At 53.7% G+C, this 21,880-nt stretch overlaps 1 protein-coding gene across 1 annotated transcript in view; it reads right to left on the bottom strand.

Moving 5' to 3' along the window:
• ZMIZ1 (zinc finger MIZ-type containing 1) overlaps nucleotides 1-21,880 on the bottom strand; it is a gene marked incomplete at its 3' end in the record, with an annotated part of 103,763 nt that overhangs the window by 67,712 nt on the left and 14,171 nt on the right. The gene's annotated exons all lie outside the window — the stretch shown is intronic.

The raw sequence follows: 21,880 nt of genomic DNA, 5'->3' as shown, positions 1-21,880 counted from the left end.
CCACCGAGCCAGGTCTTCCTCCAGCAGGGCTTGCTGATTCAGCAGGTCTCAACAAGGATCCCTGTGACTCAGAGATGTCACCCATGCGGGCTCCAGCACTCAGAGGGAGAGTGAAGAAGACAGGGAGGCCCCAGGTGGTGTCCACGGAAGTGTGGCAGTCGTGAGCTCGGGCCTGGGGAGCTGCTTGGCCATCTGTCTCCATTCAACTGATCCTTCTCAGGGCGCGTGGAAGCGCGTGCAGGGCATAGAGTGGGTTCAATAAACATACGCACACATACTGGAGGATAACCGGCCATGAAGCATCTGTCTCACTGCCAGCGCAGCTGCCCCAGGAAGGCTCAAGCAGCTGCACTGGGTGTGAGTTGATTCAGGGGCTCTGCCTCCAGGGACCTTTTTCTGGGGCTTCTGCCCACCTCTGAGGGGTCAGGACACAAACTCCTGTGTCCTTTGATAATACTGTTCCCTCTGCCTCTTTCCCTTCCTCCTTCCCCCTGGTCAGCCTCCTTAATTCTACATGTACAATCTCAAAGAAGGAAGGCACAGCTGACGTTCAGCTCCCAGCCAGCCAATGCAGGTGTCTCTGCCAGGCCTCGGGACCCTACCCACACATGGGGACGGTGGGAGGGCACACTCCCACGGGGGACACAGAGCTGGGAGCCCCAAGCTGGATCCAGGCCTCTCCTCTGTCCATAGTAATAGCTCCCACTGACATAGTGCCTGCTGGTTGCCAGGCACAGTTCTAGGCACTTTCCAAGTATCAACATGCCATCCTCACAGACAGCCCTCTCTGATAAGGTGTGATTATTATTTCCACTCTGCAGAGGATAACAGTGAGGCACAGAAAGGTTTAGACAACTTGCAGAAAGATTTAAACTACCCAACCATCTGGCTCTAAATTCTGCACCAGCAACCATAATACCGTATTCCCAAGATGGGACTCTAGAGAGAGTGACCATCAAAGTCACACAGCGAGTTAGAGTTGTGACAAGAGTCATGTTTTATATTCTTTCCAGCACACCACATTACATATATGGAAATGTCTTCTTTCTTTGTGTTTCTTTTTCCTGTTTAGCCTCTGTGCGATTTAACCAGCCACCTGACATTCTGGGTTGTCCAGGGCTCCACCTGAGGGGGGGCATGGGGGTCAGGGTGGAGAATGAGACCTACCTGGCTCAGAAACTCCTGTCACTGCTCCCCACCCCCTTCCCGGATGTATCCTCCAGCAGGGCCCTCAACCCACACTCAGGCTGCATTCCCAGAAGTCTGCATTTGGCATCGGCCCAAATCTTATAATCATTTCATTAAGAAAACAAAACCAACCCCTGCCCCACACGTCCATTGGCACCGCCAAGAAACCCTAGGGTTGTGAGGTTATCGGGGATCCAGGAAAGCCTCCTGCCAGGCTGGAGGAGGAGAGAGGATGGGGGAGGGAACCCAGGAACCAGGTATGAAATGGTCTCTCAGGTGGCTGCAATCTTTAAGAGCTGCCTGCCCCTCCATCCACTCAGCTGGGAAGGCAGCCGTGCCCAGGCTGTCTGCCCATGCCACTAGGATGCCCACAGCCTCTCAGCTACACAGAGAGGCCAGAGGGGTCGGAGCGGAGACAGGAAGGAACTGACTATGTCCCTGCTAGCTGAGGAGTTGTGGAGGGTGGGGATGTGCCTGGAATTGGAGGCTGAGCCTTAGGAAACATGTACTGACTAGCTGGTGGCCTTGGACCAGTCACTTCGGCTTCCTTGGGCCTCTGCCTCATCCTTTGTAAAATGGGAGCGAGGCCAGCTAATACCAGGTGCCAGGGAGGACCAAAGGAGATAACAGCGATCATCCTCAAGAGGCTGAGAGGCCGTGGGGTTGTGGGTCCCCCCTCCCCCAAAAGGTGCTGAAGGGCTACCCCCAGTACCTGTGAATGTGACCTTTGTTGGAAACAGGGTCGCAGATGATCAAGTTAAAATGAGGTCATTAGTGTGGACCCTAATCTCATATGACTGGTGTCCTGATAAGAAGTAGAAATTTGGACACAGAGACAGGCACACACACAGGGAGAGTGCCATGTGAGGACTGGCGTTCTGCTGTCATGAGCCGGGGAACTACCAGAAGCCAGGAGAGATGCCTGGAACAGGTCCTTCCCTGGTGCCTTGTGAGGGAGCGTGGCCCTGCCACCACAACACCTTGATTCAGACTTCTGGCTTCCAGGACTGCGAGACAATGCAATCCTGTTGTTTAGGCCACCCCGTCTGTGGTACTCTGTTATGGCATCTCTAGCAAACGAATACCCACAGTGATGCTGCCGAAACCTAAGTCTCAGCTCATCATTCCTCTGCTTAAACCGCTCTGGCTCAGTCAGTGTAAAAATCCACGTCTTTATGATGCCCCCACAAAACCCTGTGTGACCTGGCCCCTGTCACCTCCCTGACCTCATTTCCTTCCAGTCTCCCTGCCTTCAGGCTGCAGACGCCCCCATGCTCTTCTCCAGGTGGCCAGACTCACTTCCCACCTCCTGCAGGCCTCCACCCAGGGACACCTGAGTCTCAGGAAGCCTTCCTCAGCTGCATTGCTCAAATCTGCAGCCCCTCCTGACGTTTGCTACCACTCTTTCCTGACTTAGGCTCCTCCTTAGCATTTATGACTGATGTATTTCAATTATTTCTCTTGCTAATGCTATCTCCCTTGCCAGAAGTCAAGCTCCCTGCCAACAGCGACTTTTGTCTGTTTTGCACATGTTATATCGACAGGATCTACAATATGCCAAGCAGATGCTTGATATCTGCTGTGTCAATGAAGCACGGACCAGCTACCTGAATGAATAAGTGAATCAAGGAATGAATGAGTGAACAGTGGGGTCTGCGGTGCCCTGCTCCCGCTGCCTGCCAGCCCGGAGACTGGGTCCCCGACGTGCTGTCTGCAAGAATGTGGGTTGCCTCTCAGTGGAAGCAGCCTGTTCAGTCAGGAAGCTCAGGTCAGCTAACAAAGGGGCTGCCAGAGGTGATGGGGAGCTCGCCACCCAGGACCCTCATGAATCTCTTCCCATTGATTTCTGGAGTCGCCTTTGAAGGGATGGGACGGCCAAGGCAGCGCTAATGTCTGTGCCTCAGCAGTCCTGGGGCTTTATTGCTTCTCCCAGGACACAGCTTTGACGGGGGACTTCCGGACGGCCCCCAGTTGGACTGACATAAGCTCCCTGCAGATGGAAAGGCAATTTCCCTTCCTGCTGAAGCTGTCGGTGTGTCTGCCTGCCTGGCTGGGTGGCACACCTCTCTATCTGGCCTGGGGCGGCCAAATTTCACTCCTGATGCTCCTCAGACAAAGGCTCATGCAGGCACCAGGAGGACGCCGTCCTCCTCTCTGCAGAGGAAGAAATGGCGCTCAGCTGGGGGAAGGATTTCAGGCCACACACTCTGATGCTAGGCTGGGGGGCCCGGCAAGGCTGAATGCAGGCTGCTCCAACAACCACGTGACCCCAGTGTGCCCCACAACCTGCAGGGCCTGTTACGTGCAGTCCTTTTCCTTAGAGGGTCTCTGCTTGCCTATTTGCAACCCCCAACTCTCAGCATTGAAGTAAAGAGAGCCTAGTCTTAATTTTCGGATGAGGAAACTGAGGCTCAGAGAGGGACCAGGGCTTCCTCCAGTCACACAGCAAGTTAGTGGTAGAGCCAGGACTAGATCCAGGTCTTCTGACTTGTTCCAGAGCCCCAGGCCATCTCTCCATGTTTCCACCAACGGTAATGTCAAGGATGTGCTCTGCAAACTGTAAAGTCCTAAACACATGAGGACTTAGTATTCTAAAGGGCTCTTGTCCAGCCACTGTCTCTTTCTGTGAGCTGGGGTTCACATGGGGAGGGTCTGCCCCACTCTGTTCTTCCCCCTCCTCACAGGGAGGTCGGGGGCCAGACCCTGGACCCTTCGGTCCTTTTCTCATCCACAGTGGGGGTCACATGCCTCAGAAGGAAGGATGGCGGCGTTGAAAAGAAGACGGGTTTGAGCTCAAAAGAAGGAAGGACCTCCTGACAGTCAAGGCCACCCAGGGTGGTAGTGAGCACCTTGTCACCTGAGGTGTGTAAACTGAGGATGGGGAGTTGTAAAGGGGATCCCACACTGGTAGGCTTATGGTTTCTGAGGCCCTTTCTGTTTTGGGGTGCTGTGATGGGTGAGAGGAGAGGAAGGGTGCTCGAGAAGCATGCCCAAGCACCTCAGTGCATTCTGGGCAGCAATACAGCAGTTTTATGAACTTCCTAAGCCCATTAAAGCTCGCCAGGAATCCTGTGTCACCTGGTGCACTTCCCGCCCTCCTCTCCTGCAGTCCTGTGTGAGAGGACACTCTCCCAGGTGCCTGCTCCCTTCTAGCCCTGTACTCACAGCCCATGGCAGCCCAGGGGGTCTGGTGACTCCCCTCACACCTGCAGTGTGGTCCCAGGTGTCCCCCACCCCCAGGGGGCTCTGGACGTGAGCAGACAGGCCATGAAGGAATGTCTGTCTGGGGAAAATCCAAAGTGGCCGCCAGGGCAGGGCAAGGAGTAGGAGGCCTGATGTTGAAATCAGGATCCTCAGAGCTGAGCCTGGCAGGTGGGAACAGCACACCCCTCAGCCTGGAAGTCAAGGTGTGCTCTCCCCTCAAATTCACACACCAAAGTGTTGAATAGTGGCTGGGTACCAGTCTGCAGCTGGGAGGAGAAACTGCCACAAATCCAAGGGTGGCAGGGAAGCTGAATCCCACCCTCGGGGCGGGGGGGCTTTTCCAGGGGGAGAGGAGCCAGGACCCCTGTGATGAATCTCAAAGGTGGGACATGCCATGGGCTCACAGTTTGGGTTGGGGCTGTCAAGGAGGGTAAAACTCAGCCCTGAGGTTTGGGGCTAAGCAGCACTACCTCTTCCCTGCCTCAGTTTCCCCATCTGGGATGCAGGCAGTATTTTGGGATGCATGGTAGGAAGGCACAACTCTGGAAGCAGCGCTCCTACCGCCCCCCGCCAGCAAAGGGAGCCCACGCCCCCGTCGGGCCCCAGACAGACCTGGGAGTGTGGTGTGTAATTGAATTTGGCCTAATTACCTAATTGTGCTGAGGAACAACCAGGACCGACAGAAGCCTCAAGTGTCGGGGGTGGCTGGAAACCAGGAGCCAAGAGGCAGCCTCCAGATTCCCTAGACATTCAGGGGGGCAGTGCCAGCACCACCACCTTCATACCCCTTAACCTCTCAGTTGCTTAGAACCCTGGGGAGCAGGTGGCAACTGTTCCCATTCTACAGGTGAGGAAACTGAGGCTCAGAGAGAAGCATTTTGCACAGAGCTACTGAGTCAGAAGAAGTAGAGAGAAAATTTGAACCCACATTCCTTCTGCACCTGGGGCCTTTGAACGTGCTGTTTCCTCTGCCTGGAATGTCTTTCTCTGTTCTCCTCTTTGGGCAGATTTTCTCCTTGGAGCCTTCCTGCAAGGGTCATTTCCTTGAGAAAGCTTTCTCTAAGCTCCCAGACTCACGGCCCCCTCCACGTGTCTTTTGTAGGGCCTGTCACAATGATTACATCATCGTCGGAGGGCATTTATTCTAAGTCTGTCCTCTTCATGAAGCCCTGAGCTCCTGGAGGGTAAGGACCACATCTACCTCACTCACACTGTCCAGGCATCCAGCATAGGCCTGGGACACTGTGGTACTCAATACACGTTTGCTGAATGAATGGATGAGTAATCTCTAAATTCTGGTTTTTTTCTAGATGCAATCTGCTGGTTTCCTGCCATCACTGGCCTGGGCCTTGGGGGTGGGGGTCTCATCTGCAAGGAGTATTACACCTGGAGCTATGACAGCGTTCTCGCAGAGTCGCAGGGGAAGGACAGAGGGGCCACTCTATGGGGCCCTGAGCTGGGAGCTTCAGATTTGACATCCCACCACTGGGAGATGAAGGGACCGGCCCACAGTCACCCAGGCTACAAGCAACCAGAACTGGAAGCCAGGATTCTTAGCCTGGGACCTGGCCTCACCACCCTTCACCACGCTATTATCAAATGGCAGACTGAATGAACAAGGCTAACAGACAGAGGCACATGAAATTTAATCCAAAGAAAATCATGGGAAGAGTGGAATTTCAGGTCTTGAGAAACAAGGCAGGAGAGAGATTATTAGATCCTCCACAAAGGTAGCTGCCCATTGGGCTAATTCACAAGGCAGCCCTACTCCTGGGATGCATCCAGGCCTCCATTCATCCAGGCTCGGGGTTGTCAAGCCTCCTTCCTTCTTTTGGGAGGCGGTCTGACCTGGTACCCAGGTGTGCAGGAGCGGGACTGCCTGGGTCTAATTCTAGCCCTACCACTTGCTAACTGTGTGGCCTTGAGCAAGTAATTAACCTCTCTGAGTCTCCGCTTCTTCTTAATATCTTTATAAAGATGAAAGGAGAGGAAGTCTCTGCAGTATTTTGCCCAGCGCCTGGAACACGGTAAGAACTCAATAAAACTTCACTCCTTAATTGATTCATAGTACTAGGAAAATAATGGTAGTATTAGAAGCAATAGGCTAGTGTGAGTAATAGAAATAGCAGTAATAGTAGCTGTCATGGGAGTAACAGTGCTACTAGCAGTTAACAAGAAGAATATTAGTGGTGAGTACCGCATCAGGCCGGTCTTACTGCTGGTATGATGAGGGATGCTGGAAGATTGCTCCCTCTCTCTGGGCCAGTCTCCTCTCAGATAAAAATAGGCCAGGTGATCCTGAAAGGCCCTCTGCACGCTGACATTCACATCAGAGAGTAACAGTAGCAATTAAAATGATACTACTACGGATACTTACTATTTATACTTATTATAGACGCCCTGGACTCCAAAAGGGCACTGTCCTCCTTCTCCCCCTCCCTCTCCACTACACAGTATCCTCCGCCCCGACCCAGCCTACTTCCTCTCACAGCTGATTTTTGGGGACAGGGTACTCTTCACGCACGTGTTTTGCCTCAGGTACTGGGATATGGCAAATGGACACCGAGTCCTCACTCTGTGCAAGGCACAGCTTCCCCTACACCATCTATCTAATCCTCAACACCTCAAACACCACAAACAACTGGGAGGGATATATGGTTATCATCCCTTGTTTCCTGATGCTACCGCTAAGGATCAGAGAGGTTATGTCAGTTACCTGAAGTCACATAGCTTGAAAGCAGGGAACAGGATGCAAACCCAGGGTGGCCTACCTCCGTGGCTGGACATGCCACGTGGGTGATTTCTACACTTCAAAGGTCCTGTCGCCCCACTCCCACCCCATTCAGGTGCCCCTCACTACCAACCCTCCCCTGCTGACATGGCACGATACTTCTTTCTGTATTCTATGAAGATGACACACTCCCATGTACTCCACAGACAGACCCTTCCTCCTCCCATGAGTCACGCATCCATCTGTCCCCGCTTGATCCTCAATGATTTAAGTCCCATGCCTCCACTGGCCACCTAAGAGCCAGCCCTCAGGCACGGCTGGACTGGCCAGCAATGGGTCTTCAATAAGAGGTAATCGATGACATTAAAAGACTCAGGAGATTTCTCGCAGAATTGGAAGCCCTGGCAGTGGCGGGTGTGTGTCTCACACGGTCTCAGGTGGCCCCCTGTGTGGTGGCTGCTCCGCTGGGGGTGCTAGGCTCTCTGATCCCCCAGGGCCACCCTGTAGTTTCCGCCTCCTGGCTGTGTGGACATGTGGGTCTTCCAAGCTGAGGAAGCCCCTTCCACACAAGCAGGGGGCCTGGGACCCAGACCCCGAAGTCTAGCCTTGGCCAGTGCTTGGGAGGGAACAGACCCCACAGATGGGGCCATCTCCCCGCTCCCTGTCCTCTCTCTTTAGAGGGGCAGTGCCTTTCTCCTCTGTTGTTTTTCTCCTCCCACGGTTCTGTCTCCACTTGGGGTGGGAGGAAAGAACCAGATGCAGAAGCCCTGTCCCAGGGGGTGGGCACAGCCATCTCTCCCCTGAGACTTTGAGGAGAGGCTCAGGGTCAAGCACACAGGGCGGGGCGCCTCGCTGCGCTCGCCTGCGCTCGGCTTTCCCATGGAACTCGATGGCACACCAATTTCCTGCCGTCTGTGCCTGGGGAGGGCGAGCTCCCATTTTCTCTCTTCCCAGCCCCGTTTGCACAGACGTGGGCCCTTCGCACACGTGGGCCCCTTGCCTCCCGGCCTCCCAGCAGACACTTTATTGGGAGGCAGTGATTCTAAACATCTGGGCCGCACATCTGAGAGTGGGCCCAGGACCACACGGAGCCTGGAGGAAATGGGAAGACATGCCATAATGTCACTTCCTCGGCTGATGGTGCTCAGGAGGGGGACAGCACCAAACAGCAGCAGGCGTTTCTGGGGGGGAGTAGCCCAGGGCTCGACAGGGGCTGGACTGGGCGGTGCATCCGAGGACAGTGAGCCTGGGGCCCAGAGTAAGAGGCTGCAGGTGACACCTAGGCAGAGATGAGCTGCAGCCAGAGGGACCAGTGGTGCATGGCGCTGTGGTTCCATGGTGAAAGGCGGGGAGACAAAGGAAATGAAGGAGAGAGGAAAGGAGAGGGAAGAAGGACAGTGAGGGAGAGAGAAGAAAAGGGAGGGAAGGAGAGAGGGTGTGGGGGGGTGAGACATAGGTAGAGGAAGAGAGAGGAAGAGCCAGAAGGACAGAGAGGTGGAAGATTATTTTATTTTGTTCAGTACAGAGGCCACACACTTCCAGGCAATGGAGCCACCCCTGAGAGCCCACCAGGAGAGCAGGGTCCCCCCAGAGGATGCACTGTGGACGCAGATGGACCCAGTTCTGATCTTAGGCCAGCCACTCCCCAGCTGTGTGACCCTGGGCATGGACTTCACTTTTCGGAGCCTCAGTTTCCCCATCTGGAAAAGGGGCCAGAGCTCACCTTCGTGGGCTGTTGTAAAAGTCAAGGTGCTCACCTGTGTGAAGTGATGGCAGAGCCCGGGCTATCCCTGAACTGTCCCCGGTTTTTCCAGCTGCCCTGGGCTGGGAGCTTGCTGCTGGAAGTGGCTGGCCCCCAGAGGGTTCTGCCCACCACCACCCCTTCAGCTTCTCCCTTGGCTGATGTGGGTCTGTGGACATTGTGTTTTTTTCCCTAAGCTGTCCAGGTCTGTGAGCACCTTGCAGATACACACAATCTCTAGGGTTACCTAAGTGCCACTCACAAAATCTGCATATAATAGATGCCCATGCACGTCTGTTGAAGGGGTGAATTAGTTTATCCTTTGCACCAAGTTTCTGTTGTCATTATAATTATGTGCCTGTTTCAAAAGCAGAGTCCTAATTTTTCTTCCCAGTAATTCCTGTTTCCTGCCAGAGACAATAGTGGCTCTTCATCCCAAACAGGTGAGACTGGGTCCTTTGGAATTCCCTACAGGAGTCCAGCCCCAGGCAGTGTTTCCCACCTGGCCAGCCTCAGCAAGCCAGAAAATGTGCCTAGGAATATAATGAAGCATCTGTTAACAGCTCTTCAAGGAAAGTCACTGGCTAGAGTTCCTAAGCTCTGGAGTCTGTTTCTCTCTGGACCCAGGAAAGCAAGGGCAGGCACGACTGAGACAGCGATGATTCCTTCCAGCCACCTGCCTGGCCACCACCCTGTCCCCAGTGAGGGGAATTACCACCTTGCAGAGCTTCCACTGCAAAACACAAACACCTGGTTGCCCGGGCAGCACCTTGCCACAGTGATGTGATCCAGATGGTCCCTCGAGAGGAAGCTGGGTTGCCAAGGAAACAGAATTGCTGCTGCTCCAGCCAGGAAACCTGGATTCTAGATCCTCTGGACCCCAAGCTTAGAGAAGTGAAGTGATTTGCATAAAGTCACACAGCAAGTACCTTTTAGAGCCTGTGCTGCAATGCAGGACTCAATAATCAGAACGATACGTACAGAGCCCTTCTGAGATGCCAGCTTGAGTTAAGTACTTTGTACCCATTACTTTGTGAGATGCTGGGAGACACGGCTGGGGTTACCTGTGGCATGGAAGTGATGGAGCTGAGCTGAGCCCAGGTCAGCCTGACCCTGAAGCCTGAGCTTGGACCCCTGTCTCATGCTGCCCCCTCTTTGGTTTCCAGGTCTTGGCTCTGCATGTCCTGAGACCAGCCCTATCCCAGCAACTCACTGGACCTGACTCAAGGGCCTCTGAAAGCATGGAGTCCAGGGCTGGGGGCCTGCAGGCTGAGACCACAGTTTCCAGGGCCTGGTCCCTCCTAAGCCCTCACTCTGCTGTGCAAAGTGACTTGGGTAGCTTATGAGGGATAAGAGGATGGGGGTCTGTTGGCCAGGGTCTTCCTTCCTGTCCCTGCTTGCCAGATGGGCCCTGGGGACAGGCTGAGTGTGACACTCACAATGGGCCTGATCCCTGAGAGAGAAGGCACAACCCAAGAAGGAACAGGAGAAGGAGCGAGGCTCGGAGTTGGGGCAGGCCGGTCTACACCCTCCCCCTATTCTCTTGCTTTTTTCCATCTTCTCTTTAGTCTCAATCATCCAAACATCTATCCAGTCAGAGCCATCTATCTACTCATCCCTCACCTTGTTATAACAAGGACTGTAGTCACTTTGGACAAGTGAATAAATCTCTTTGTTCATCAGTTTTCCAATCTATAAAAGGGGTTGGTTCTTCATGTGAATCAGCAGCACTGATGTTCATAAAATACCCAGCACAGAGCCTGGCATGAAGCAAGGGCTCAATAAATGGTCCTTTATTTTTTTAGTTTTATTTTTTTGGGGCCGAGCCGTGCGGCATGCGAGATCTTAGTTCCCTGACCAGGGATCGAACCCTTGCCCCCTGCAGTGGAAGCGCAGAGTCCTAACCACTGGACCGTCAGGGAATTCCCAATAAATGGTACTTTAAATGTTACTTTCTCTCTTGAAAGAATTTTGAGAAGGACTGCTGGGAGACTTGGAGAAACAGAGGCCCTCAAACCTCCCCAGGGCAAGGCACAAACAGGTTGCTGCTGGCCCTGTCTAGCCTGCCTCAGCCGGCTCTCTATTCTCCACTCCTGCACACTGCCCGCTTCCCTCACTGAGGCTCAGCCTCCTCTTTGTGGGGGAAAGAGATGCCCTCTTAACCCTATGTGACCCTCTATGTCTTGGAGACAGCTGTGGCCTTCTGGTCCTGGAGCCTCAAGAAGGGGCCATTCCCTGGCCTAGGTTAATAGGACCCCGCTTATCTACCTACCCACTTGGAGGAGGGAGTGGTTGGCATTGACCTTGGCCCTACCTAAGTAGAGGATCCATATTTTCCAAACCCCAAACCACAACATAGGGGCAGGCACAGGGGTTGGGGCTACCTCCAGGCATGAGAGGCATCCTAAGAAAGGCTGAATGCCAACACGTTGGAATATAAGATTGCTAACATGTATACAGCACTTAGTATATGCCAGGCCTCATTCTAAGCACTATACATATGTTGGTTCACTTAATAAATGACTTTTCCAAGGTAACACAGCTGGTGAGTGGAGGGCCGGTGGTTTTCACACCCAGACATGCTGTTGCAGAGTCCATGCTTTTAACCACTACTCCTCTCTGTGAAATAGCTGAATGGTTTCTGGAAAAAAATACTTGAAATTGGGGCTGACCAGGGAACTGTGACAATAACAGCTGACATGTACTGAATGGTTACTATATGCCAGGATCTGTCCTCCTCACTTTCCAAAAGACCGTGAGTACTGCATGAGTTCAAAGATGAGAGGGTGTATCACCCACCAACAAGGACAAGTCACTGTCAAATACTTAATATCTCCACCTGCAAGCAATTCAGGTGATCCTGACAAGCTCTCTTGAGTATTAACATGTCTTTCCCAGCATTTCATTGCAACCTGCACATAGAGTAGGGGGCAGCTTATGGCTTCAGGGTTAGATATTCTTGTTTGAATCACAATTCGGACCTTGGTCAAATCACTCAATCTTCCTAAACTCCAGTCTCCTCATCTGTAAAATGGGGCAGACATGGGTCTGGGATCATCATGGATGGTGCACACAGTGCCGGGTGCTGGGAAAACGCTGCCCAAATATTTGCTATCATCATGATTGAAAGGGGCTTTAAATCAGATTCTTTTCCTAATCCAGCTGCCCTGCCCTGGCTCTGTAAGTCTAAATAAGCAAGGCTAATGATACCTGCACCATCATTAATTCCTGTCTGTCTGTCTGTCTGTCTGTCTAACCCAGAAGGTATTTATAAGGCCATGGCTTGCAATGCTTGCTCTGAAAGTTCCATAACCACCTCGCCCACTTTCTGCCAAGTCCCTGCTCCATGTCACTCTCACACCGTCGAATCCCCTGAAATCCCTCCTCTGGGGGTGAGAAAGCTAAGCTCCAGCTTAAAACCAAAGCTCTGGCTTCCTTAATCCTCTTACCTGGCCCTTTCCTCTGCAGTATTAATTGCTGCCCATGGCTTTATTAACTTCTTGGGCGGCCACAGCATCTTCAGGGCAGCCTGGCGCAGTGGGGACTGTTTTGGCAGGTCCTCTGTCCCAGATGCACCTTTGGGCCGGACAGTGGAAGGCAGCGCTCTGGCTGCAATGTGGCAACACCTTGGTGCCTGAGTGGCGATAACCCTTGGCCCTGCATCACCCCAGAGGCTGTGCATCTCCTTGGGGACACCTGCAGAGAAGCAAGGATAGCCAGAGCTCTGGCCCCACTTCTGGCCCTGCTGAGGCCACCTTCCCACCCCTCAGAGCCTCAGTCTCCTCCTCTTTAAATGGGAAAAAGCCCGCCGTGGGGATCTCACGGGGCCAGACAAGAAAGGCCGTGTTAAGGGCTGTGTCTGTGTGTAGGATTACTGTCATGTCTCACCCCCAGAATGGGAGCATTCATTGATTTCAAACCCGAAGAGCAGGGACTGTGTGTGGTGCATTTATATGTGTTTGTAGCCCCCGTGCTTGGCACGGAGTGGGCCTGGCACAAGACGCTTGTCGTTCCTTGCCCTGAAAATTTCTGTTTAGTATTTTTTATTTTGAGAGGCATTCCCACGTCCAGGACTTCATTATTCTTCCCACAGCCACGAAGGTAGAGAAATGGTGTGGATGCGTTGGACTGGGGAAGAAATTGATGCTGGGGGTGGTGGTGTTGGCGGGGCATGGCCTGCCCAGGGGAGGTGGAGGTGGAGGTGGAGGGTGGTACCCAGCCCCCATGGCTTTGTCCAGGGCTGTCCTCTTTGTCTGGAGCACCCTCAAGTGTGGACAAAGGGATGTGGCCCCCAAGATGGCTTAAGGTGGTCACGGGACCTGGTGAGAAAACCACTGCCATGTCAGCTCTCTTCCCATGTTTGGGATGTTGCTAGTTCAAGGGGGAGAGGGTCAGCTTCCCAAATCCCGGGCTCCCTTTTTAACGAGCAGAGAGCCGGCCCAGGCTCTACTGTGGAGCAGGCACCTGGAGCTACACCTGGATGCAGGGCCTGCTCTTTACTGTCTTTACTTGGACAGTTAGCATCTAAATGTGGCAAAGGGGGCTGGTCTGCCAGGTATGGTGGCCATAGAGAGAAGATAGAAAGTTTCCTTCTCTGGAATATTACTCAGCCATAAAAAGAAACGAAATTGAGCTATTTGTAATGAGGTGGATAGACCTGGAGTCTGTCATACAGAGTGAAGTAAGTCAGAAAGAGAAAGACAAATACCGTATGCTAACACATATATATGGAATTTAAGAAAAACAATGTCATGAAGAACCTAGGGGTAAGACAGGAATAAAGGTACAGACCTACTTGAGAATGGACTTGAGGATATGGGGAGGGGGAAGGGTAAGCTGGGACAAAGTGAAAGAGAGGCATGGACATATATACACTACCAAACGTAAGGTAGATAGCTAGTGGGAAGCAGCTGCATAGCACAGGGAGATCAGATCGGTGCTTTGTGACCGCCTGGAGGGGTGGGATAGGGAGGGTGGGAGGGAGGGAGACGCAAGAGGGAAGAGATATGGGAACATATGTATATGTATAACTGATTCACTTTGTTATAAAGCAGAAACTAACACACCATTGTAAAGCAATTATACTCCAATAAAGTTGTAAAAACAAAACAAAAAAGAAAGTTTCCTTCTCAAATTCCTCTCTTGAAGTCAAAATAAGTAAGCAACAATATGCAGAATACAATCAGAAGAATATGGCCAGGACTGGAATATGGCGGCGGCGTGGGGGGTGCGGATGAGGATGGGATGCAGGAGATGGAAATTGGGTGCCTTGTTGTTGGCACTGTGGATGCCTCATCACACACCCTCTGCTTAACACGGGCGCCGTGGCTCTTCCTGGCATCTCCGCCAAGGTGAGTGCTGGAGGGTGCATCCACACCCTGACCCCAAGGAGCCCCCAGCCAATAATGGATGCCAGATGCTGGATGAACACCTCCTCGTCCTGGCCTCTTAGGCTGACTGAGGGGCGCGTTCTGCTCTGTCTCCAGGAGCTCCCCACGGCAGGCACACTGCTTCACATCACACTTCTCATCCTCCTCCTTCCCTTCCGCATCTCATTTCTCTGCTTCTCTACTGGCGCTTTCTAGGCTCCTCCTAAATAAATCGCTTACACTGGAATCTTCATTGCGGGGTCTGCATCTGGGGAAACCCAAACTCAGACACACATCATTTGACTGAGGTGCCTCCAGTGGCCTCTCCTTTCTCTGTTGCCTCACAGACCCCCATCCCAATCATGTGTGTGGAGTCCCAGCTGGGGCTCTGGACTGGAGTTGTGAGGGTCCAGGTAAGACAAGCAGCCCCATCTTGAGAGGGCTCTGCACGGCCTGTCAGGGTCCCGGCCCCCAGGACGCCCCTTGCCATGAGCCAATGCCCTCATCCCCGCACCCCCTCTCCTTCTGGACAGGCCCGGAAAGCAGATCTCCACCAGCTGGGCCTCAGGCAGCCGTGTCCTTGCACACCCTGGCTCTGTGGGGGGAGCCAGCGATGAGCTAACCCCACAGAAGAGAAGGAGGCAGGAAGAGTAGCCCCCCCAGCGAGCAGGGGCCTGCCCCGCAGGCCCTCGGGAAGCAGAGGGCTGTGCTGGGGAAACCGCTGAGCAGCCCGAAGACCAGGGTGCTCTCACCTCCCCCCACCCCTGCCAACTCCAACCAGACTCCAGAGGAGCCCATGGCGACCATCGACCATCCTGACCAAGACAGAATCCATGCTCCCTGCAGAAAATATGGGAAATAAAGAGTCAGCTGCCTCCCCCCATCCAGATAGATCCATGATTTCTAAGCTGACATTTTGGTATATTCCCTTCTGTTTTCTGTTTCCTCTGCCTAACCAAATGTATATTTTGTTTTTGCACCTGGTCGAGGTCATACTGAGCATGACATTTTGTTACCCTTCTAAAAAGAAATTAATATTATGTCATAAGTATTTCCGGATGGTAATCATTTTTAGGGGACCTCACTTTTAATGGCCACTGAAACACTCAGTTCCCTTTTCCAGGGCCTTGAAGCTATTTCCAAATCTGCCTTCTCTCATTCTTCCGCGGCACTGCCCCCCTCCTCACTGTTCACTCCGGACACCCCAGGGACCATCGCACACCCCCCCGCTCCAATTCCTTAGCCCGGGAACGCTGGGTCCACAAACCCTCTGTCACATGAGCTCCTCCCCAGTTCTTTTTCTCCAAGAGCAGAGTGACCGGGCCTCAGCCCTCAGGGAGCTGGGGGAGGGGAGGGAGCCGGGGGCCACTGGCCCAGGACGACCCACCCCACCTGCTCACACAGGGTCACTCAGAAGGGGGACAGCTCCCTGTGCTCCACGTCTGATCACGTGGAGGTCCAAGTCCTGCTTCCAGCCCCGGAAGTCATGTACCTGGTCTGTCTTGTCCCTGTTAGAGCCTCGGTTTCCACCTCTACAAAATGGGTGTGCTGATAAGGGCCCCAGTGGCCTCGCTCACAGCAGTGACTCGACAGAAGGTGAGTGATAAACAGGTTTTGTCCTTTAAACAGAGCTGACCGCGAGTCAGTTCCCAGGGGCTGGGTGATGAAATCCAGAGCCCTTTCCTGAGCAGGACCTGACCTGGAGTGCAGAGGCGGCCAAGCAGGAGGAAGGAAGCCAAGTCCCTCCCTCACATCCCAGCTCTGCTGAGCTCAGATGTGGCGGTGGGGGCTGGTGTCCAGGAGGAAGTCTGTCCCCGGCCTCGATGAGGCGCCCAGCCGGGCGGCCTGGCATTTCAAGGGCGAGGGCTCACCTGCCGCTTTCTCTGGGGGGAGCCAGCAAGCGTTAACAAATCCCCCTGTAATTTGCACCCACCAATCCTGCCTGCTCACTGGGCGGCTGCGAGCCGTTTTTCACGCAGAGCTGCGCACAGCTTTGTCTTAGAGAGACAGATCCGGCAGGGTGTCCCTGAATGAGGCCATTTGTCCTCCCTGGTGATGGTGACGGGAAGGCGGCTGCGTGCTCTGGGGTGGGCAGAGGCAGAGGGGGTGGAGATAGGCCATGGGGGAGGCGTGAAGGTAGAGATAGGAGCTGGGACGCCAAGAGAGGCCAGGAATGTGACCACTGCCATGGGAGTCTGAGAGCCCCCCATTCAGCTAGGTGGGAGCAAGAAGGATTGTTTTCAACGACAGAGGAAAATGGTTTATGACCTGCCTTCTCCTGCTTAAGGAGTCCTGGGTGGGAGTGATGAAATGACCTGGCTGGCCTCTGAGGTCTGTGCCCCATCCCAATCCTCTGATGGAGGCAGGACACTTGCCATTGGTCCCTGGGGTTGGGTCTGTCTCTAAGCCTCAGGGCTGCTTCATAAGTTGCTGCAGAAGCTCCCCTGGGATCGAGGGCTTCCAAGAAGGACCAAGCTTCTCCCAAGCCCCTCCTGAGTGGATCACAGGCCACAGACCGGGAGGGGCAGGGCAGGGGCCCCATCACATTCCTGATTCTTCACCTCCCAGGCTGGCTGGGGGCCCAGGGCATGCCTCAGTCCCTTCCTGTGGTCTGCTGTCAGCTCCTCTGGGGGCTGTCAGCACACTGGAGAAACCAGACCAGGCAGATGTTTGTCAACACAAAGCAAGTGATCCACTTTGCTTGGGTTTCCACTCCTGGGCCCACGGCTCAGGCTGCTGTGTTGGGATGTGAGCGTGTGTGTAGAAAAGAGGTAAGAAACACATATGTCCACAGGGCCCAGCAGGTTTCCAAATTCAGGAAATGCTTGGGGTGTGAGACAACTCGGGAAGCCCGGCACTTATCCGAGGGGTCAGCCACCACCCAGTCCGTGCCGGGCTGGGTCCAAGGTTCCCATTCAAAGGAAGCCAGGCATTTGACTGGACAGTGCAATCTTCCAAAGAGCAAATGTTGGCAACTAATAAGCATTTTTAAAAACTGCTGAACAGTCGGACCTCAGCTGTCTGCAGGTCACATCCAACCCACAGCAGGTCGTTGACAACTGCCCTCTGCTTGTCCCTAAGAAGGCTGGCCTCCTCTTCCTCGGAGGTTTCAGGGGCTGCCTCTTCAGCCCTGACCTCTCTCCTGAGTTCTCTGGTCCCTTCTCCAAATGCCTACTGGTCGCCTCTCCCAGGATGCCCCCGGGATGCCCTGGCACCTCCCAGACCTGCGGCTCTCTCCACTTCTTCCACTCTGCCGGCAGCCCCATGCCTCTCACCTCTCAGAGGGAGCCCGGAGTCATCATTCAGGGAGGCAAGAGGGGCGTGAGGACGGGCAGTGGGCAACCCAGGCTCTTGTCTGTGCTCTGCCCCGCCTCACTGTAACCTGGGGCAGATCCCCCTTTCTCTGGGCCCTGGGCTCCCCATCCCCTGGGTCCTGACATTCCCTATTCTATTATTTTAACCCGCCTCTGGGCTGTTCACAGGGGCAACCAAAGGGACAGAGTCATTCAAGCGTGGACAGTAGCAGAGGCACACAGAGGGCTCTTGGGGACCTTGGACATGGTAACTGCCTGGTGCTTGGTGCCCACGAAGCCAGCAGGCGTGGGCCTCTTGGTGCCAGGGAGGCTGACATTTCAGCACTGCCTGCCAAATTGCCGAGAGCAGGCAGGCAGCGACTCGGGGGGGTGGGGTGGGGGGGCCTGCCGTGGCCTGGAGGAGGGGACAAGGGGAGGCGCAAGGCAGGTGACCTCCTGGACTGAGGCAGAGGAGGGAGCCGCTGGCCCCCAAGGACCTTCCCAACGAGGAGGATGCTGTCGTGCGTGCTCGTGTGCGCGTGCTCCCGTGTGCGAGCACACAGGCTAAAGGCTGCACCAGAACAAAGAGCTGGGGGCTGGGTATCAGAGGGGCCCACGTGGAGACGCCTGACTTGGCTGTTTGCTGCAGTGTCTGCTCTGCGCTCACGCTCTGTCTCTCTCTCTCTCTCTCTCCCTCTCTCTCTCTCTCTCACACAGACACACACCGCACAGCACTGCCCCCAGGCCTGAGCACCTGCTCCAGAGCCCACCAATGCTGGCGCGCACAGCCCAGCCCAGCGCACCGCCATCTCTCCTGACAAAGCACCGCTCTGCTTCTCGCTGCATGAGCTCATCCCACCGGTCCTGTGGCCCTAGCTTGGCCTCCTGACAAGAGAGACAGACAGGGAGATAGAGTGGGAGAAGGGGTGGGGGAGGCAGAAGGGGAGACACACTCGCGCACACACACGCACGCACACACACACACAGAGACATGTTCACCGCCACATATACACACACACACACACACACACACATCACAACGCAGGGAGAAAGTCAGAGGCAGCAGGAAAGGGAAGGACAGAGACAGACAGCATCAGAGACCCTCAGAGAGAAAGGAGAGGGAAGGACTGGGAGGGTAAAAACTGCACTAGCCAGTGAGGCAGAGTGGGAACCCAGACAGAGACAGGAAGACGGGAGGGCGGAGAGGCTGCAGGAGCTCTGGGGACAGAGCGTGTTCTAGAACTGCAGAAGCCTGGCTGGGAGAGGCCCAGGTGGGCCCTGTAGTGGCCGGTGTGGCCACTGCACACACACAACTGACACCATGGGGACTCTCCCAGCTGTACCCAGAGGTGGGGTTAGGCAGGTCATGCACCCACCCACAGAGCCTCAGGGAAAGAGAGGGTGGGAAACAGCCTCACTAAGGCAGAAAGGGCCTTAGAGAGGTTGGGAACCATGTTGGGAAAAAGATAGACAGAAGTAGAGAAGGAAGGCCAGAAAGTAATATTGACTCAGCACCCACTGTGCGCCAGGTATTAGCTTGGCCCCTCACTTCCACACCTGGGGAATTTCATTTAATCCTCCCGGGCAGCCTGTGGGATCAGCATATAATCCCTCTTTACAGATGAGGCCACAGCTCTGGGAGGTGGGCAACGTGGAGAAGATGGGGGCCAGTGCTGGAGTCGTTTCTGGAATCTGGGGTCACTGCTGTGTTCTCTGTGGTCTCCACCCCTCTCATGGTCAAGCCTGCCCCCTGTGGACCCTTTGTCCCAACCAACGAAACCAGGAGCTGAAGTCTTCCTCGTCAGACTGGTGCCCTGCCTTCCCAAAAGACGGGCCAAGCAGGGGGATGACCGGGACCCTGAGAGCCGTGAGGCTCATACTTCTCAAGAGGGCAGGCGGCCTGGGAAAGGTGGTTAGTCATGGCTCTTGGGGCTGACCTGAGTTTGACTCCTGATAAGTGAATTCAAGTGACAGCTAAGCCACAGGCCTTGTTGGGCCTCAGTGTTCTCAGCTGCAGAATGGGTGTACTGAGAACGCACCTCGTGGGCCTAGGACCTATCATGTGACTAGATAGACACATGCATGGGAAAGGGCTCTCTAGACTGTAAAGAGCAGTGCACAACTGGGGGTACAGATGGGGAAGGAACAAATCCCTTGTCTCAAGAGAAGAAGTGTTGCTGGACATACCATTTAGAGGAGGGCAGGGCCATGCTAGAGAGATCTCAGTGAAGCAAAGAGCTCTCCCAAATGGAGTAGCTTCTCAGATCCTGGCCCAGGTGATCAGAGGCCTCCTAAATCTTGGTCCCCAACTGGTCCCAGAGTCAACAATGATGCAGTGGGCACAGCTTTAGGCCTGGATTCAGGAGGCCAGGACTTCAAGTCTCTCAGCTCTATCATTTACGAGCTGTGTGACAGCAGGCAAGTCACAAGACCTCTCTGACCTTCAATTTCCTCATCCATAAATGTAGAAAATATCCTGTGTCTCACAGAGCTGGGCATTGAAGCAAATATGGTAGAGTACCCAGAACGTACTAGCAGGGGTGTGAGAGACCCTTGAGGGAGGGGCTACACATGGACCAGGGGAGCAGCTGGGGTTTCTGGGACAGCCCATTCTCCTGTTTTCCTTCTATCCCTCTGGCCACGCTCTCCCTGTCTTGGTTTTGCCTTTTATATATCCCTTGGAGTCATCCCTTTGTCTCCACTCCACTCCACAGGAAGTGGAAACTTCCTGGTCCAGCCACCATCATCCTCATCCTGACATCCCAGCAATCTGCCACCTGGCTCCCTCCATCCACACCGGCCTCCCCTGGGCAATCTGTTCTTTTGTAGCTCGAGCGATCTTTGCAAAATTAGAATTTAGCCACGTTCCCGTTACTCTTAGGACAACCCTCAAGACAGGCCCTGTGTGTCTAACTGCTGCTGACTTCTGCCCCAGGGCTCTGGAACCACTGGCCTTCCTTTTAGTTCTGCTAAAAAAAAACCATGCTTGCTTCTACCTCAGGGCCTTTGCATAGGCTGTTCCCTTTACCTGGGCAGTCCTTCCTCCTTTTCTTCCCCTACTCAACTCTTACTTGACCTTTGGGTCTCAGGGAAACCTTTCCCCACTCCCAAGTGGTCTTGTGGCATCCCTGAGACCGTTCCTTCATGGCCCTCATCACAGCTTGAATTTACGCACACAGTCACACATACAGCTATGAGTTTTTTGCATGTCTTTTTTTAAAAATTGAAGTATAGTTGGTTTACAATGTTGTGTTAGTTTCTGGTGTACAGCAAACAGCTGTGATTATCTGGTCGATGATTTTCTCTCCCTCTAGACCAGGCATCAGGAAACTATCCTATCATCTACTTTCATAAATAAGGCTTTCTTGGAACTAGCCACACTTACTTGTCTACATATTGTCTATGGCTGCTTTCATATTGCCTGCAAGGTCTAAACTATTTACGATCTGGCCCTTTGTAAAGAAAGTTTGCCGATCCCTGCTCTGGACGGTACGTTTCCCGAGGTGAGACCACATCTGTTTTACCCCTCAGCACAACCCAGCCCCGGCCAGATGCCTGCAAAGAGCAAGCACTAAATAGCGATATGGATGTATATGCTTCTTGGATAAGCAGCAATTTTTACCTTGTCAAAATTGTATTGACTTAAGTTATTATTAAAACTGCAGATCCCATCAGGAACAGACGTCTCTTATGAGAGTCCAAGACCATTTTCTGGCAAGCAGTTCAATACAATAGCGATATCCCAACACAGGCTGGCACGTCAGGGATCTCAGAGCAGCTATTGGCTAATGAGACCTTCACCACCTTTTATACGTGACCTGCCATCCACGTGCTTGGACCGTCGTAAACACAGCAAAGCACAAACCCGTGTTCAAGCGATTGTGGGCTGTGCAGACTGATGAAAACCCATCATGAGATGTCCTTTAAACATTTGCATTAAGCTGTTTCTATATACACTCCAAAGAACTGATGGACGAATTCAGAGAAAACGTCTGTTTTATTGTTATACAGAGGAAATAACTGACTTTTTTCTTTTTCAATGAATTGTTCAGACTCCATAAAGAACGTTAACAACATCTAGACACTGCTTGGCACTGACCCCGGCAACGCAGGTCTCATTGTCATTCCTGCCTTCCCGAGGAGATAAACTGAGGCTCAGAGGCCACACAGTCAGCAAGTGACAGGGCTGGGTTGTCCAGGTCTGTTCAAGTAAAAGCTTACACAGCTTCCCCTGCTTTTAAGCAAAGTAATGAGGATGGAGGGACAGGTAAAGCTGCATCTTTAGTGTGCTTAAAGCCCTCACAGACAGAATGCTGCCTGGCACCTTCCGTGGCCTCTGTTTACTATAGAGTCA

The sequence above is a fragment of the Hyperoodon ampullatus genome (genome assembly GCF_949752795.1).
Source record: "Hyperoodon ampullatus genome assembly, chromosome: 1".
Lineage (NCBI taxonomy): Eukaryota > Metazoa > Chordata > Mammalia > Artiodactyla > Ziphiidae > Hyperoodon > Hyperoodon ampullatus.
This window is presented reverse-complemented; position numbering and strand designations above follow the sequence as displayed.